Raw genomic sequence first — 22,158 nt, forward strand, 5'->3', positions numbered from 1 at the left:
CAATCACATACCCCAGACCCCAATCACAGACTCTTGACCCCAATCACAGGCCCCAGACCCCAATCACAGACCCCAGACCCCAATCACAAACCCCAGAAACCAAAAACAGACCCCAGACCCCAATCACAGGGCTCAGAACCCAATCACTGACTCCAACCTCAATCACATACCCCAGACCCCAATCACAGACTCTTGACCCCAATCACAGGCCCCAGACCCCAATCACTGGGCCCTGACCCCAATCACAGGGCCCTGACCCCAATCACAGACCCCAGACCCCAATCACATGGCCCAGACCCCAATCACTGGGCCCTTATCACAATCACTGGGCCCTGACCCCAAATACAGACTCCAGACCACAATCACTGGGCCCAGACCCCAATCACAGTCCCCTGACCCCAATCACTGGCCCCTGACCCCAATCACTGGGCCCAAACCCCAATCACTGGGCCCAGACCCCAATCACCGGGCCCTGACCCCAATCACTGGGCCCTGACACCAATCATTGGACCCAGACACCAATCACTGGACCCAGACCCCAATCACAAACCCCAGACCCCAATCGCAGACCCCACTCCCCAATCACAGAACCCAGAACCCAATCACAGACCCCAGACCCCAATCACAGACCCCAGATCCCAATCACAGACCACAGACCCCAATCACAGACCCCAGACCCCAATCACTGGGCCCTGACCACAATCACTGGGCCCAGACCTCAATCACAGGGCCCAGACCCCAATCACAGAGTCCTGACCCGAATCACAGGTCCCAGACCCCAATCACAGGGCCCTACCCCCAATCACAGACCCCTGACCCCAATCACAGTTCCGCGACCCCAATCACTGGGCCCTGACCCCAATCACTGGGCCCAGACCCCAATCTCAGACTCCAGACCCCAATCACAGTCCCCTGACCCCAATCACTGGGCCCTGACCCCAATCATTGGGCCCAAACCCCAATCACTGGGCCCAGACCCCAATCACCGGGCCCTGACACCAATCACTGGGCCCTGACCCCAATCATTGGACCCAGACCCCAATCACTGGACCCAGACCCCAATCACAAACCCCAGACCCCAATCACAGACCCCAGACCTCAATCACAGAACCCAGACCCCAATCACAGGGCCCTGACCCCAATCACAGACCCCAGACCTCAATCACTGGGCCCAGACCACAATCACAGGGCCCTGACCCCAATCACAGACCCCAGACCCCAATCACAAACCCCAGAACCCAAAAACAGACCCCAGACCCCAATCACAGGGCTCAGAACCCAATCACTGACTCCAACCTCAATCACATACCCCAGACTCCAATCACAGACTCTTGACCCCAATCACAGGCCCCAGACCCCAATCACAGACTCCAGACCCCAATCACAGACCCCAGACCCCAATCACTGGGCCCAGACCCCATTCACAGAACCCAGACCCCAATCACAAACCGCAGACCCCAATCACAGACCCCAGACCAAAATCACAGGGCTCAGAACCCAATCACAGACCCCAACATCAATCACAGACCCCAGACCCCGATCACAGGCTCCAGACCCCAATCACAGACCCCTGACACCAATCACAGACCCCAGACCCCAATCAATGGGCCCAGACCCCAATCACAGATCCCAGACTTCAATCAAAGACCGCAGAAACCAATCAAAGACCGCAGACCCCAATCACAGACCCCAGACCCCAATCACAGACCCCAGACCCCAATCACAAACCCCAGAACCCAAAAACAGACCCCAACCTCAAACACATACCCCAGACCCCAATCACAGACACTTGACCCCAATCACAGGCCCCAGACCCCAATCACAGACCCTTGACCCCAATCACAGGCCCCAGATTCCAATCACAGACCCCAGACCCCAAAAACAGACCCCAGACCCCAATCACAGGGCTCAGAACCCAATCACTGACTCCAACCTCAATCACATACCCCAGACCCCAATCACAGACTCTTGACCCCAATCACAGGCCCCAGACCCCAATCACTGGGCCCTGACCCCAATCACAGGGCCCTGACCCCAATCACAGACCCCAGACCCCAATCACATGGCCCAGACCCCAATCACTGGGCCCTTATCACAATCACTGGGCCCTGACCCCAAATACAGACTCCAGACCACAATCACTGGGCCCAGACCCCAATCACAGTCCCCTGACCCCAATCACTGGCCCCTGACCCCAATCACTGGGCCCAAACCCCAATCACTGGGCCCAGACCCCAATCACCGGGCCCTGACCCCAATCACTGGGCCCTGACACCAATCATTGGACCCAGACACCAATCACTGGACCCAGACCCCAATCACAAACCCCAGACCCTAATCACAGACCCCACTCCCCAATCACAGAACCCAGAACCCAATCACAGACCCCAGACCCCAATCACAGACCCCAGATCCCAATCACAGACCACAGACCCCAATCACAGACCCCAGACCCCAATCACTGGGCCCTGACCACAATCACTTGGCCCAGACCTCAATCACAGGGCCCTGACCCCAATCACAGAGCCCTGACCCCAATCACAGGGCCCAGACCCCAATCACAGGGCCCTACCCCCAATCACAGACCCCTGACCCCAATCACAGTTCCGCGACCCCAATCACTGGGCCCTGACCCCAATCACTGGGCCCAGACCCCAATCTCAGACTCCAGACCCCAATCACAGTCCCCTGACCCCAATCACTGGGCCCTGACCCCAATCACTGGGCCCAAACCCCAATCACTGGGCCCAGACCCCAATCACCGGGCCCTGACACCAATCACTGGGCCCTGACCCCAATCACTGGGCCCAGACCCCAATCACTGGACCCAGACCCCAATCACAAACCCCAGACCCCAATCACAGACCCCAGAACTCAATCACAGAACCCAGACCACAATCACAGGGCCCTGACCCCAATCACAGACCCCAGACCTCAATCACTGGGCCCAGACCACAATCACAGGGCCCTGACCCCAATCACAGACCCCAGACCCCAATCACAAACCCCAGAACCCAAAAACAGACCCCAGACCCCAATCACAGGGCTCAGAACCCAATCACTGACTCCAACCTCAATCACATACCCCAGACTCCAATCACAGACTCTTGACCCCAATCACAGGCCCCAGACCCCAATCACAGACCCCAGACCCCAATCACAGACCCCAGACCCCAATCACTGGGCCCAGACCCCATTCACAGAACCCAGACCCCAATCACAAACCGCAGACCCCAATCACAGACCCCAGACCAAAATCACAGGGCTCAGAACCCAATCACAGACCCCAACATCAATCACAGACCCCAGACCCCGATCACAGGCTCCAGACTTAAATCACAGACCCCTGACACCAATCACAGACCCCAGACCCCAATCAATGGGCCCAGACTCCAATCACAGATCCCAGACTTCAATCAAAGACCGCAGAACCCAATCAAAGACCGCAGACCCCAATCACAGACCCCAGACCCCAATCACAGACCCCAGACCCCAATCACAAACCCCAGAACCCAAAAACAGACCCCAACCTCAATCACATACCCCAGACCCCAATCACAGACACTTGACCCCAATCACAGGCCCCAGACCCCAATCACAGACCCTTGACCCCAATCACAGGCCCCAGATTCCAATCACAGACCCCAGACCCCAATCACAGACCACAGACCCCAATCACTGGGCCCAGACCCCAATCAAAGACCCCAGACCCCAATCACAGACCGCAGACCCCAATCACAGACCCCAGACCACAATCACAGGGCTCAGAACCCAATCACAGACCCCAACCTCAATCACAGACCCCAGACCCCAATCACAGACCTCCGACCCCAATCACAGACCCCTGGCACCAATCACAGACCCCAGACCCCAATCAATGGGCCCAGACCCCAATCACAGACCCCAGACTTCATTCAAAGACCGCAGACCCCAATCACAGACCCCAGACACCAATCACAGAACCCAGACCGCAGTCACAGATCCCAGACCCCAATCACAGACCCCAGACCCCAATCACTGGGCACTGACCACAATCACAGACCCCAGACCCCAATCATAGACCCCACACCCCAATCACAGACCCCAGACCCCAATCACAGACCCCAGACCCCAATCACAAACCCCAGACCTCAATCACAGATCCCAGACCCCAATCACAGACCCCAGACCCCAATCAATGGGCACTGACCCCAATCACAGACCACAGACCCCAATCACAGACCCCAGACCCCAATCACAAACCCCAGAAACCAAAAACAGACCCCAGACCCCAATCACAGGGCTCAGAACCCAATCACTGACTCCAACCTCAATCACATACCCCAGACCCCAATCACAGACTCTTGACCCCAATCACAGGCCCCAGACCCCAATCACAGACCCCGGACCCCAATCACAGACCCCAGACCACAATCACTGGGCCCTGACCCCATTCACAGACCCCAGACCCCAATCACAGACCGCAGACCCCAATCACAGACCCCAGACCACAATCACAGGGCTCAGAACCCAATCACAGACCCCAACATCAATCACAGACCCCAGACCCCGATCACAGACCCCAGACCCCAATCACAGACCCCTGACACCAATCACAGACCCCAGACCCCAATCAATGGGCCCAGACCCCAATCACAGACCCCAGACTTCAATCAAAGACCGCACACCCCAATCAAAGACCGCAGACCCCAATCACAGACCCCAGACCCCAATCACAGACCCCAGACCCCAATCACTGCGCACTGACCCCAATCACAGACCCCAGACCGCAATCATAGACCCCAGACCCCAATCACAGACCCCAGACCCAAATCACAGATCCCAGACCCCAATCACCGACCCCAGACCCCAATCACAGGGCCCTGACCCCAATCACTGGGCCCTGACCCCAATCACAGGGCCCTGACCCCAATCACAGACCCCAGACCCCAATCACGTGGCCCAGACCCCAATCACTGGGCCCTTATCACAATCACTGGGCCCTGACCCCAAATACAGACTCCAGACCACAATCACTGGGCCCAGACACCAATCTCAGGGCCCTGACCCCAATCACAGAGACCTGACCCCAATCACAGGGCCCAGATCCCAATCACAGGGCCATACCCCCAATTACAGACCCCTGACCCCAATCACAGTTCCGCGACCCCAATCACTGGGCCCTGACCATAATCACTGGGCCCAGACCCCAATCACAGACCCCAGACCCCAATCACAGGGCCCTGACCCCAATCACTGGGCCCTGACCCCAATCACAGGGCCCTGACCCCAATCACAGACCCCAGACCCCAATCACATGGCCCAGACCCCAATCACTGGACCCTTATCACAATCACTGGGCCCTGACCCCAAATACAGACTCCAGACCACAATCACTGGGCCCAGACCCCAATCACAGAGCCCTGACCCCAATCACAGCGCCCTGACCCCAATCACAGGGTCCAGATCCCTATCACAGGGCCCTACCCCCAATTACAGACCCCTGACCCCAATCACAGGTCCGCGACCCCAATCACTGGGCCCTGACCACAATCACTGGGCCCAGACCACAATCACAGACCCCAGACGCCAATCACTGTCCCCTGACCCCAATCACTGGGCCCTGACCCCAATCACTGGGCCCAAACCCCAATCACTGGTCCCAGACCCCCATCACCGGGCCCTGACCCCAATCACTGGGCCCTGACACCAATCATTGGACCCAGACACCAATCACTGGACCCAGACCCCAATAACAAACCCCAGACCCCAATCACAGACCCCAGACCCCAATCACAGAACCCCGAACCCAATCACAGACCCCAGACCCCAATCACAGACCCCAGATCCCAATCACAGACCACAGACCCCAATCACAGACCCCAGACCCCAATCACTGGGCCCTTATCACAATCACTGGGCCCTGACCCCAATTACAGACTCCAGACCACAATCGCTGGGCCCAGACCCCAATCACAGGGCCCTGACCCCAATCACAGAGCCCTGACCCCAATCACAGGGCCCAGATCCCAATCACAGGGCCCTACCCCAAATTACAGACCCCTGACCCCAATCACAGGTCCGCGACCCCAATCACTGGGCCCTGACCACAATCACAGCGCCCAGACCCCAATCGCAGACCCCAGACCCCAATCACAGTCCCCTGACCCCAATCACTGGGCCCTGACCCAAATCACTGGGCCCAAACCCCAATCACTGGGCCCTGACCCCAATCACAGGGCCCTGACACCAATCACAGACCCCAGACCCCAATCACATGGCCCAGACCCCAATCACTGGGCCCTTATCACAATCACTGGGCCCTGACCCCAAATACAGACTCCAGACCACAATCACTGGGCCCAGACCCCAATCACAGTCCCCTGACCCCAATCACTGGCCCCTGACCCCAATCACTGGGACCAAACCCCAATCACTGGGCCCAGACCCCAATCACCGGGCCCTGACCCCAATCACTGGGCCCTGACACCAATCATTGGACCCAGACACCAATCACTGGACCCAGACCCCAATCACAAACACCAGACCCCAATCGCAGACCCCACTCCCCAATCACAGAACCCAGAACCCAATCACAGACCCCAGACCCCAATCACAGAACCCAGATCCCAATCACAGACCACAGACCCCAATCACAGACCCCAGACCCCAATCACTGGGCCCTGACCACAATCACTGGGCCCAGACCTCAATCACAGGGCCCTGACCCCAATCACAGAGCCCTGACCCCAATCACAGGGCCCAGACCCCAATCACAGGGCCCTACCCCCAATCACAGACCCCTGACCCCAATCACAGTTCCGCGACCCCAATCACTGGGCCCTGACCCCAATCACTGGGCCCAGACCCCAATCTCAGACTCCAGACCCCAATCACAGTCCCCTGACCCCAATCACTGGGCCCTGACCCCAATCACTGGGCCCAAACCCCAATCACTGGGCCCAGACCCCAATCACCGGGCCCTGACACCAATCACTGGGCCCTGACCCCAATCATTGGACCCAGACCCCAATCACTGGACCCAGACCCCAATCACAAACCCCAGACCCCAATCACAGACCCCAGACCTCAATCACAGAACCCAGACCCCAATCACAGGGCCCTGACCCCAATCACAGACCCCAGACCTCAATCACAGAACCCAGACCCCAATCACAGGGCCCAGATCCCAATCACTGGGCCCTTATCACAATCACTGGGCCCTGACCCCAATCACAGACCCCAGATCCCAATCACTGGGCCCAGACCACAATCACAGGGCCCTGACCCCAATCACAGACCCCAGACCCCAATCACAAACACCAGAACCCAAAAACAGACCCCAGACCCCAATCACAGGGCTCAGAACCCAATCACTGACTCCAACCTCAATCACATACCCCAGACTCCAATCACAGACCCTTGACCCCAATCACAGGCCCCAGACCCCAATCACAGACCCCAGACCCCAATCACAGACCCCAGACCCCAATCACTGGGCCCAGACCCCATTCACAGAACCCAGACCCCAATCACAAACCGCAGACCCCAATCACAGACCCCAGACCAAAATCACAGGGCTCAGAACCCAATCACAGACCCCAACATCAATCACAGACCCCAGACCCCGATCACAGGCTCCAGACCCCAATCTCAGACCCCTGACACCAATCACAGACCCCAGACCCCAATCAATGGGCCCAGACCCCAATCACAGATCCCAGACTTCAATCAAAGACCGCAGAACCCAATCAAAGACCGCAGACCCCAATCACAGACCCCAGACCCCAATCACAGACCCCAGACCCCAATCACAAACCCCAGAACCCAAAAACAGACCCCAACCTCAATCACATACCCCAGACCCCAATCACAGACACTTGACCCCAATCACAGGCCCCAGACCCCAATCACAGACCCTTGACCCCAATCACAGGCCCCAGATTCCAATCACAGACCCCAGACCCCAATCACAGACCACAGACTCCAATCACTGGGCCCAGACCCCATTCAAAGACCCCAGACCCCAATCACAGACCGCAGACCCCAATCACAGACCCCAGACCACAATCACAGGGCTCAGAACCCAATCACAGACCCCAACCTCAATCACAGACCCCAGACCTCAATCACAGACCTCAGACCCCAATCACAGACACCTGACACCAATCACAGACCCCAGACCCCAATCAATGGGCCCAGACCCCAATCACAGACCCCAGACTTCAATCAAAGACCGCAGACCCCAATCACAGACCCCAGACACCAATCACAGAAACCAGACCGCAGTCACAGATCCCAGACCCCAATCACAGACCCCAGACCCCAATCACTGGGCACTGACCCCAATCACAGACCCCAGACCCCAATCATAGACCCCACACCCCAATCACAGACCCCAGACCCCAATCTCAGACCCCAGACCCCAATCACAAACCCCAGACCACAATCACAGATCCCAGACCCCAATCGCAGACCCCAGACCCCAATCACTGGGCACTGACCCCAATCACAAACCACAGACCCCAATCACAGACCCCACACCCCAATCACAAACCCCAGAAACCAAAAACCGACCCCAGACCCCAATCACAGGGCTCAGAACCCAATCACTGACTCCAACCTCAATCACATACCCCAGACCCCAATCACAGACTCTTGACCCCAATCACAGGCCCCAGACCCCAATCACAGACCCCAGACCCCAATCACAGACCCCAGACCCCAATCACTGGGCCCTGACCCCATTCACAGACCCCAGATCCCAATCACAGACCGCAGACCCCAATCACAGACCTCAGACCACAATCACAGGGCTCAGAACCCAATCACAGACCCCAACATCAATCACAGACCCCAGACCCCGATCACAGACCCCAGACCCCAATCACAGATCCCTGACACCAATCACAGACCCCAGACCCCAATCAATGGGCCCAGACCCCAATCACAGACCCCAGACTTCAATCAAAGACCGCAGGCCCCAATCAAAGAACGCAGACCCCAATCACAGACCCCAGACCCCAATCACAGACCCCAGACCCCAATCATAGACCCCAGACCCCAATCACAGACCCCAGACACAAATCACAGATCCCAGACCCCAATCACCAACCCCAGACCCCATTCACAGGGCCCTGACCCCAATCACTGGACCCTGACCCCAATCACAGGGCCCTGACCCCAATCACAGACCCCAGACCCCAATCACATGGCCTAGACCCCAATCACTGGGCCCTTATCACAATCACTGGGCCCTGACCCCAAATACAGACTCCAGACCACAATCACTGGGCCCAGACCCTAATCACAGGGCCGTGACCCCAATCACAGAGCCCTGACCCCAATCACAGGGCCCAGATCCAAATCACAAGGCCCTACCCCCAATTACAGACCCCTGACCCCAATCACCGGTCCACGACCCCAATCACTGGGCCCTGACCACAATCACTGGGCCCAGGCCCCAATCACAGACCCCAGACCCCAATCACAGTCCCCTGACCCCAATCACTGGGCCCTGACCCCAATCACTGGGCCCAAACCCCAATCACTGGGCCCAGACTCCAATCACCGGGCCCTGACCCCAATCACTGGGCCCTGACACCAATCATTGGACCCAGACACCAATCACTGGACCCAGACCCCAATCACAAACCCCAGACCCCAATCACAGACCCCAGACCCCAATCACAGAACCCAGAACCCAATCACAGACCCCAGACCCCAATCACAGACCCCAGATCCCAATCACAGACTACAGACCCCAATCACAGACCCCAGACCCCAATCACTGGGCCCTGAACACAATCACTGGGCCCAGACCTCAATCACAGGGCCCTGACCCCAATCACAGAGCCCTGACCCCAATCACAGGGCCCAGACCCCAATCACAGGGCCCTACCCCCAATCACAGACCCCTGACCCCAATCACAGGTCCGCGAACCCAATCACTGGGCCCTGACCCCAATCTCTGGGCCCAGACCCCAATCTCAGACTCCAGACCCCAATCACAGTCCCCTGACCCCAATCACTGGGCCCTGACCCCAATCACTGGGCCCAAACCCCAATCACTGGGCCCAGACCCCAATCACCGGGCCCTGACACCAATCACTGGGCCCTGACCCCAATCATTGGATCCAGACCCCAATCACTGGACCCAGACCCCAATCACAAACCCCAGACCCCAATCACAGACCCCAGACCCCAATCACAGAACGCAGACCCCAATCACAGACCCCAGACCCCAATCACAGACCCCAGACCCCAATCACAGACCACAGACCCCAATCACAGACTCCAGACCCCAATCACTGGGCCCTGACCACAATCACTGGGCCCTGACCACAATCACTGAGCCCAAACCCCAATCACTGGGCCCAGACACCAATCACCGGGCCCTGACCCCAATCACTGGGCCCTGACACCAATCATTGGACCCAGACACCAATCACTGGACCCAGACCCCAATCACAAACCCCAGACCCCAATCACAGACCCCAGACCCCAATCACAGAACCCAGAACCCAATCACAGACCCCAGACCCTAATCACAGACCCCAGATCCCAATCACAGACCACAGACCCCAATCACAGACCCCAGACCCCAATCACTGGGCCCTGACCACAATCACTGGGCCCAGACCTCAATCACAGGGCCCTGACCCCAATCACAGAGCCCTGACCCCAATCACAGGGACCAGACCCCAATCACAGGGCCCTACCCCCAATCACAGACCCCTGACCCAAATCACAGGTCCGCAACCACAATCACTGGGCCCAGACCCCAATCTCAGACTCCAGACCCGAATCACAGTCCTCTGACCCCAATCACTGGGCCCTGACCCCAATCACTGTGCCCAAACCCCAATCACTGGGCCCAGACCCCAATCACCGGGCCCTGACACCAATCACTGGGCCCTGACCCCAATCATTGGACCCAGACCCCAATCACTGGACCCAGACCCCAATCACAAACCCCAGACCCCAATCACAGACCCTAGACCCCAATCACAGAACCCAGACCCCAATCACAGACCCCAGACCCCAATCACAGACCCCAGACCCCAATCACAGACGACAGATCCAATCACAGTCTCCAGACCCCAATCACTGGGCCCTGACCACTATCACTGGGCCCTGACTCCAATCACAGGGCCCTGACACCAATCACAGACCCCAGAACCCAATCACAGATCCCAGACCCCAATCACTGACCCCAGACCACAATCACAGACCACAGACCCCAATCACAGAACCCAGACCCCAATCACAGACCCCAGACCCCAATCACAGACCCCAGACCCCAATCACAGATGCCAGACCCCAATCACAGACCCCAGACCCCAATCACAGACCCCAGACCCCAATCACAGACCCCAGACCGCAATCACTGGGGCCTGACCCCAATCACAGGGCCCTGACACCAATCACAGACCCCAGACCCCAATCACAGACCCCAGTCCCCAATCACAGGTCCCAGACCCCAATCACTGGGCCCTGATCTCAATCACTGGGCCCTGATCCCAATCACAGATCCCAGACACCAATCACTGGGCCCAGACCCCAGTCACTGGGCCCTGACGCCAATCACAGACCCCAGACCCCAATCACAGACCCCAGAACCCAATCACAAACCCCAGAACCCAAAAACAGAACCCAGACCCCAATCACAGGGCTCAGAACCCAATCACAGACCCAAACCTCAATCACATACCCCAGACCCCAATCACAGACCCTTGACTCCAATCACAGGCCTCAGACCCCAATCACAGACCCCAGACCCCAATCACAGACCCCAGACCCCAATCACTGGGCCCAGACCCCATTCACAGACCCCAGACCCCAATCACAGACCACAGACGCCAATCACAGACCCCAGACCACAATCACAGGGCTCAGAACCCAATCACAGAACCCAACCTCAATCACAGACCCCAGACCGCAATCAATGGGCCCAGACCCCAATCACAGACCCCAGACTTCAATCAAAGACCGCAGACCCCAATCACAGACCCCAGACCCCAATCACAGACGCCAGACACCAATCCCAGATCCCAGACCCCAATCACATACCCCAGACCCACTCACTCGGCACTGACCCCAATCACAGACCCCAGACCCCAATCAGAGACCCCAGACCCCAATCACAGACCCCAGACCCCAATCACAGATCCCAGACCCCAATCACAGACCCCAGACCTCAATCACTGGGCCCTGACCCCAATCATTGGGCCCTGACCCCAATCGCAGGGCCTTGACCCCAATCACAGACTCCAGACCTCAATCACAGACCCCAGACACCAATCACAGGGCCCAGACCCCAATCACTGGGCCCTTATCACAATCACTGGGCCCTGACCCCAATCACAGACCCCAGACTCCAATCACTGGGCCCAGACCCCAATCACAGGGCCCTGACACCAATCACAGAGTCCTGACCCCAATCACAGGGCCCAGACCCCAATCACAGGGCCCTAACCCCAATCACAGACCCCTGACCCCAATCACAGGCCCGTGACCCCAATCACTGGGCCTGACCCCAATCACTGGGCCCAGACCCCAATCACCGGGCCCTGACCCCAATCACAGACCCCAGACCCCAATCACAGTCCCCTGACCCCACATCACTGGGCCCTGACCCCAATCACTGGGCCCAAACCCCAATCACTGGGCCCAGACCCCAATCACAGACCCCAGACACCAATCAGAGACCCCACATCTCAAACACTGGGCCCTGACCACAAACATGGAGCCCAGACCCCAATCACTGGGCCCTGACCCCAATCACTGGGCCCTGAACCCAATCACTGGGCCCTGACACCTATCACTGGGCCCTGAAACAAATCACTGGGCCCAGACCCCAATCACAGACCCCAGACCCCAATCACTGGGCCCTGACCCCAATCACAGACCGCAGACCCCAATCACTGGGCGCTGACCCCAATCACTGGGCCCAGACCCCAATTTGAGACCCCAGATCCCAATCACAGACGCCAGACCCCAATCACAGTGTCCAGACACCAAACACAGACCCCAGACCCCAATCACTGGGCGCAGACCCCAATCACAGACCCCTGACCCCAATCACTGAGATCTGACCACAATCAATGTGCCCATACCCCAATCACTGGGCCCTGACCCCAATCACAGAACTCAGACCCCAATCACAGACTCCAGACTCTAATCACAGACTCCAGACTCTAATCACAGATACCAGACACCAAACTCAGACCCCAGACCCCAATCACAGACCCCAGACCCCAATCACAGACCCCTGACCCCAATCACAGACCCAGACCCCAATCACAGACTCCAGACCCCAATCACAGACCCCAGACCCTAATCACAGACCCCAGACCCCAATCACTGGGCCCTGACCCCAATCACTGGGCCCTGACCCCAATCACAGACCCCAGACCCCAATCACTGGGGCCAGACCCCAATCACAGGGCCCTGAGGCCAATCACAGAACCTTGACCCCAATCACAGACCCCGACTCCAATCACAGGGCCCAGACCCCAATCACAAGGCCCTGACCCCAATCACAGACCCCTGACCACAATCACAGGCCCCTGACCCCAATCACGGGCCCTGACCCCAATCACTGGGCCCTGACCCCAATCACTGGTCCCTGACCCCAATCACAGACCCCAGACCCCAATCATAGACCCCTCACCCCAATCACTGGGCGTTGACCCCAATCACTGGGCCCTGACCCCAATCACTGGACCCAGACACCAATCACCGGGCCCTGACCCAAATCACTGGGCTCTGACCCCAATTACAGACCCCAGACCCCAATCACAGACCCCTGAACCCAATCACTGGACCCTGACCACAATCACTGGGCCCAGAACCCAATCACTGGGACCAGACCCCAATCACCGGGCCCTGACACCAATCACTGGGCCCTGACCCCAATCACTGGGCCGTGACCCCAATCACTGGACCCAGACACCAATCACAGGACCCTGACCCCAATCACTGGGCCCTGACACCAATCACTGGGCCCTGACCCCAATCACAGGGCCCTGACCCCAATCACAGATCCCAGACCCCAATCACAGACCCCAGACCCCAATCACAAACCCCAGAACCCAAAAACAGACCCCAGACCCCAATCATAGGGCTCAGAACCCAATCACAGACCCCAACCACAATCACATACCCCAGACCCCAATCACAGGCCCCAGATCCCAATCACAGACACCAGACCCCAATCACAGACCTCAGACCCCAATCACTGGGCCCAGACCCCAGACCACAATCACAGACCACAGACCACAATCACAGACCCCAGACCACAATCACAGGATTCAGAACCCAATCACAGACCCCACCCTCAATCACAGACCCCAAACCCCAATCACAGACCCCAGACCCCAATTACAGACTGCAGACACCAATCACTGGGCCCTGACCCTTATCACTGGGCCCTGACGCCAATCACAGACCCCAGACCCCAATCACAGACCCTAGACACCAATCACAAACCCCAGAACCCAAAAACAGACCCCAGACCCCAATCACAGGGCTCAGAACCCAATCACAGACCCCAACCACAATCACATAGCCAAGACCCCAATCACAGGCCCCAGATCACAATCACAGACCCCAGACCCCAATCACAGACCCCAGACCCCAATCACTGGGCCCAGACCCCAGACCCCAATCACAGACCACAGACCCCAATCACAGACCCCAGACCACAATCACAGGACTCAGAACCCAATCACAGACCCCAACCTCAATCACAGACCCCAGACCCCAATCACAGACCCCAGACCCCAATCACAGACCCCTGACACCAATCACAGACCCCAGACCCCAATCAATGGGCCCAGACCCCAATCACAGACCCCAGACTTCAATCAAAGACCGCAGACCCCAATCATAGATCCCAGACCCCAATCACAGACCACAGACGCAATCACTGGGCACTGACCCCAATCACAGACTCCAGACCCCAATCATAGACTCCAGACCCCAATCACAGACCCCACACCACAATCACAGACCCCAGACCCCAATCACAGACCCCAGACATGAATCACTGGGCCCTGACCCCAATCATTGGGCCCTGACCCCAATCACAGGGCCTTGACCCCAATCACAGACTACAGACCTCAATCAAAGACCCCAGACCCCAATCACAGGGCCCAGAACCCAATCACTGGGCCCTTATCACAATCACTGGGCCCTGACCCCAATCACAGACCCCAGACTCCAATCACTGGGCCCAGACCCCAATCACAGGGCCCTGACACCAATCACAGAGTCCTGACCCCAATCACAGTGCCCAGACCCCAATCACAGGGCACTAACCCCAATCACAGACCCCTGAACCCAATCACAGGCCCGTGACCCCAATCATTGGTCCCTGACCCCAATCACTGGGCCCAGAGCACAATCACCGGGCCCTGACCCCAATCACAGACACCAGACCCCAATCACAGTCCCCTGACCCCCATCACTGGGCCCTGACCGCAATCACTGGGCCCAAACACCAATCACTGGGCCCAGACTCCAATCACAGACCCCAGACACCAATCAGAGACCCCACATCTCAAACACTGGACCCTGACCACAAACATGGGGCCCAGACCCCAATCACTGGGCCCTGACACCAATCACTGGGCCCTGAATCCAATCACTGGGCCCTGACACCTATCACTGGGCCCTGAACCAAATCACTGGGCCCTGACCCCAATCACAGATGCCAGAACCCAATCACAGACCCCAGACCCCAATCACTGGGCCCTGACCCCAATCACAGACCGCAGACCCCAATCACCTGGCCCTGACCCCAATCACTGGGCCTAGACCCCAATTTGAGACCCCAGACGCCAATCACAGACGCCAGACCCCAATCACAGTGTCCAGACACCAAACACAGACCCCAGACACCAATCACTGGGCGCAGAACACAATCACAGTCCCCTGACCCCAATCACTGGACCCTGACCCCAATCACTGTGCTCAGACCCCAATCACTGGTCCCTGACCCCAATCACAGACCCCAGACCCCAATCACAGACCCCTGACCCCAATCACAGACCCCAGCCCCCAATCACAGACTCCAGACACCAATTACAGACCCCAGACCCTAATCACAGACCCCAGACCCCAATCACTGGGCCCTGACCCCAATCACTGCGCCCTGACCCCAATCCCAGACCCCAGACCCCAATCACTGGGGCCAGATACCAATCACAGGGCCCTGAGGCCAATCACAGAACCTTGACCCCAATCACAGACCCCGACTCCAATCACAGGGCCCAGACCCCAATCACAAGGCCCTGAGCCCAATCACAGACCCCTGACCCCAATCACAGGCCCCTGACCCCAATCATAGACCCCTCACCCCAATCACTGGGCCCTGACCCCATTCACTGGGCCCTGACCCCAATCACTGGACCCTGACACCAATCACTGGGCCCTGACCCAAATCACTAGGCTCTGACCCCAATTACAGACCCCAGACCCCAATCACAGACCCCTGAACCCAATCACTGGGTCCTGACCACAATCACTGGGCCCAGACCCCAATCACTGGGACCAGACCCCAATCACCGGGCCCTGACACCAATCACTGGGCCCTGACCCCAATCACTGGGCCCAACCCCAATCACTGGACCCAGACACCAATCACAGGACCCTGACCCCACTCACTGGGCCCTGACACCAATCACTGGGCCGTGACCCCAATCACAGGGCCCTGACCCCAATCACAGAATGCTGACCACAATCACAGACCCCTGACCCCAATCACTGAGCCCTGACCCCAATCATGCGGCCCAGACCCCAATCACAGACCCCAGACCCCAATCACAGACCCCAGACACCAATCACTGGGCCCTGACCCCAATCACTGGGCCCTGACGCCAATCACAGACCCCAGACCCCAATCACAGACCCCAGACCCCAATCACAAACCCCAGAACCCAAAAAGCGTCCCCAGACACCAATCACAGGGCTCAGACCCCAATCACAGACCCCAGACCCCAATCACTGGGCCCAGACCCCAATCACTGGGACCAGACCACAATCACCCAGCCCTGACACCAATCACTGGGCCCTGACCCCAATCACTGGGCCCTGACCCCAATCACTGGGCCCTGACGCCAATCGCAGACCCCAGACCCCAATCACAGACCCCAACCACAATCACATACCCCAGACCCCAATCACAGGCCCCAGATCCCAATCACAGACCCCAGACCCCAATCACAGACCCCAGACCTCAATCACTGGGCCCAGACCCCAATCACTGGGACCAGACCACAATCACCCAGCCCTGACACCAATCACTGGGCCCTGACCCCAATCACTGGGCCCAGCCCCAATCACTGGACCCAGACACCAATCAGAGGACCCTGACCCCACTCACTGGGCCCTGACACCAATCACTGGGCCCTGAACCCAATCACAGGGCCGTGACCCCAATCACAGACTCCTGACCACAATCACAGACCCCTGAGCCGAATCACTGAGCCCTAACCCCAATCATGGGGCCCAGACCCCAATCACAGACCCCAGACCCCAATCACAGACCCCAGACACCAATCACTGGGCCCTGACCCCAATCACTGGGCCCTGACGCCAATCACAGATCCCAGACCCCAATCACAGACCCCAGACCCCAATCACAAACCCCAAAACCCAAAAACAGACCCCAGACCCCAATCACAGGGCTCAGAACCCAATCACAGACCCCAACCACAATCACATACCCCAGACCCCAATCACAGGCCCCAGATCCCAATCACAGACCCCAGACCCCAATCACAGACCCCAGACCCCAATCACTGGGCCCAGACCCCAGACCCCAATCACAGACCCCAACCTCAATCACTGACCCCAGACCCCAATCACAGACCCCAGACCCCAATCACAGACCCCTGACACCAATCACAGACCCCAGAACCCAATCAATGGGCCCAGACCCCAATCACAGACCCCAGACTTCAATCAAAGACCGCAGACCCCAATCACAGACCCCAGACCCCAATCACAGACCCCAGACCGCAATCACAGGACCCAGACACCAATCACTGGGCCCTGACCCCAATCACAGGGCCCTGACCCCAATCACAGACCCCAGACCTCAATCACAGACTCCAGACCCCAATCACAGGGCCCAGACCCCAATCACAAGGCGATTATCACAATCACAGGGCCCTGACCCCAATCACAGACCCCAGACCCCAATCACCGGTCCCTGACCCCAATCACTGGGCCCTGACCCCAATCACTGGTCCCTGACCCCAATCACAGAACCCAGACCCCAATCATAGACCCCTGACCCCAATCACTGGGCCCTGACCCCAATCACTGGGCCCTGACCCCAATCACTGGGCCCAGACCCCAATTTGAGACCCCAGACCCCAATCACAGATGCCAGACCCCAATCACAGTGTCCAGACACCAAACACAGACCCCAGACACCAATCACTGGGCGCAGACCCCAATCACAGACCCCTGACCCCAATCACTGTGCCCTGACACCAATCACTGTGCCCAGACCCCAATTACTGGGCCCTGACCCCAATCACAAATGCCAGACCCCAATCACAGACCTCAGACCCCAATCACAGACTCCAGACTCTAATCACAGATACCAGACACCAAACTCAGACCCCAGACCCCAATCACAGACCCCAGACCCCAATCACAGACCCCTGACCCCAATCACAGACCCCAGACACCAATCACAGACTCCAGATCCCAATCACAGACACCAGACCCTAATCACAGACCCCAGACCCCAATCACTGGGCCCTGACCCCAATCACTGGGCCCTGACCCCAATCCCAGACCCCAGACCCCAATCACTCGGGCCAGATCCCAATCACAGGGCCCTGAGGCCAATCACAGAACCTTGACCCCAATCACAGACCCCGACTCCAATCACAGGTCCCAGACCCCAATCACAAGGCCCTGACCCCAATCACAGACCCCTGACCACATTCACAGGCCCCTGACCCCAATCACCGGGCCCTGACCCCAATCACAGGCCCGTGATCCCAATCACAGACCCCAGACCCCAATCACAGACCCCAGACCCCAATCACTGGGCCCAGACCCCAGACCCCAATCACAGACAGCAGACCCCAATCACAGACCCCAGATCACAATCACAGGACTCAGTACCCAATCACAGACCCCAACCTCAAACACTGACCCCAGACGCCAATCACAGACCCCAGACCCCAATCACAGACCCCTGACTCCAATCACAGACCCCAGACCCCAATCAATGGGCCCAGACCCCAATTACAGACCCCAGACTTCAATCAAAGACCGCAGACCCTAATCACAGACCCCAGTCGCCAATCACAGACCCCAGACCCCAATCACAGGACCCAGACCCCAATCACAGACCCCAGACCTCAATCACTGGGCACTGACCCCAATCACTGGGCCCTGACCCCAATCACAGGGCCCTGACCCCAATCACAGACCCCAGACCTCAATCACAGACTCCAGACCCCAATCACAGGGCCCAGAACCCAATCACTGGGCGATTATCACAATCACTGGGCCCTGACCCCAATCACAGACCCCAGACCCCAATCACAAGGCCCTGACCCCAATCACAGACCCCTGACAATCACAGGCCCCTGACCCCAATCACAGGGCCCTGACCCCAATCACTGGGCCCTGACCCCAATCACTGGTCCCTGACCCCAATCACAGACCCCAGACCCAAATCATAGACCCCTCACCCCAATCACTGTGCCCTGACCACAATCAATGGGCCCTGACCCCTATCACTGGACCCTGACTCCAATCACTGGGCCCTGACACAAATCACTGGGCTCTGACCCCAATTACAGACCCCAGACCCCAATCACAGACCCCTGAACCCAATCACTGGACCCAAACCACAATCACTGGGCACAGACCCCAATCACTGGGAACAGACCCCAATCACCGGGCCCTGACACCAATCACTGGGCCCTGACCCCAATCACAGGGCCCAGACCCCAATCACTGAACCCAGACACCAATCACAGGACCCTGACCCCAATCACTGGGCCCTGACACCAATCACTGGGCCCTGACCCCAATGACAGGGCCCTGACCCCAATCACAGACTCCTGACCACAATCACAGACCCCTGACACCAATCACTGAGCCCTGACCCCAATCAGGAGGCCCAGACCCCAATCACAGACCCCAGACCCCAATCACAGACCCCAGATACCAATCACTGGGCCCTGACCCCAATCACTGGGCCCTGACGCCAATCACAGACCCCAGACCCCAATCACAGACCCCAGACCCCAATCACAAACCCCAGAACCCAAAAACAGACCCCAGACCCCAAGCACAGGGCTCAGAACCCAATCACAGACCCCTACCACAATCACATACCCCAGACCCCAATCACAGGCCCCAGATCCCAATCACAGACCCCAGACCCCAATCACAGGACCCCAGACCCCAATCACTGGGCCCAGACCCCAGACCACAATCACAGACCACAGACCCCAATCACAGACCCCAGACCACAATCACAGGACTCAGCACCCAAACACAGACCCCACCCTCAATCACAGACCCCAGACCCCAATCACAGACCCCAGACCCCAATCACAGACACCAGACACCAATCACTGGGCCCTGACCCCAATCACTGGGCCCTGACGCCAATCACAGACCCCAGACCCCAATCACAGACCCTAGACCCCAATCACAAACCCCAGAACCCAAAAACATTTGCCAGACCCCAATCACAGGGCTCAGAACCCAATCACAGACCCCAACCACAATCACATACCCCAGACCCCAATCACAGGCCCCAGATCCCAATCACAGACCCCAGATCCCAATCACAGACCCCAGACCCCAATCACTGATCCCAGACCCCAGACCCCAATCACAGACCACAGACCCCAATCACAGACCCCAGACCACAATCACAGGACTCAGAACCCAATCACAGACCCCAACCTCAATCACAGACCCCCGACCCCAATCACAGACCCCAGACCCCAATCACAGACCCCTGACACCAATCACAGACCCCAGACCCCAATCAATGGGCCCAGACCCCAATCACTGACCCCAGAATTCAATCAAAGACCGCAGACCCCAATCACAGATCCCAGACCCCAATCACAGACCCCAGACGCAATCACTGGGCACTGACCCCAATCACAGACCCCAGACCCCAATCATAGACCACAGACCCCAATCACAGACCCCAGACCCCAATCACAGACCCCTGACCTCAATCACAGACCCCAGACCTCAATCACTGGGCCCTGACCCCAATCATTGGGCCCTGACCCCAATCACAGACTACAGACCTCAATCACGGACCCTGTCCCCAATCACGGACCCCAGACTCCAATTACTGGGCCCAGACCCCAATCACATGGCCCAGACTACAATCACAGAGTCCTGACCCCAATCACAGGGCCCAGACCCCAATCACAGGGCACTAACCCCAATCACAGACCCCTGACCCCAATCACAGGCCCGTGACCGCAATCACTGGCCCCTGACCCCAATCACTGGTCCCAGAGCACAATCACCGGGCCCTGACCCCAATCACAGACACCAGACCCCAATCACAGTTCCCTGACCCCCATCACTGGGCCCTGACCCCAATCACTGGGCCCAAACCCCAATCACTGGGCCCAGACGCCAATCACAGACCCCAGACACCAATCAGAGACCCCACATCTCAAACACTGGGCCCTGACCACAAACATGGGGCCCAGACCCCAATCACTGGGCCCTGACCCCAATCACTGGGCCCTGAACCCAATCACTGGGCCCTGACACCTATCACTGGGCCCTGAACCAAATCACTGGGCCCTGACCGCAATCACAGACCCCAGACCCCAATCACAGACCCCAGACCCCAATCACTGGGCCCTGACCCCAATCACAGACCGCAGACCCCAATCACTGGGCCCTGACCCGAATCACTGGGCCCAGACCCCAATTTGAGACCCCAGACGTCAATCACAGACGCCAGACCCCAATCACAGTGTCCAGACACCAAACACAGACCCCAGACCCCAATCACTGGGCGCAGACCCCAATCACAGACCCCTGACCCCAATCACTGGGCCCTGACCCCAATCACTGTGCCCAGACCACAATCACTGGGCCCTGACCCCAATCACAGATGCCAGACCCCAATCACAGACCTCAGACCCC

This window comes from Pristiophorus japonicus, chromosome Y (assembly GCF_044704955.1).
Source record: "Pristiophorus japonicus isolate sPriJap1 chromosome Y, sPriJap1.hap1, whole genome shotgun sequence".
Taxonomy (NCBI): domain Eukaryota; kingdom Metazoa; phylum Chordata; class Chondrichthyes; family Pristiophoridae; genus Pristiophorus; species Pristiophorus japonicus.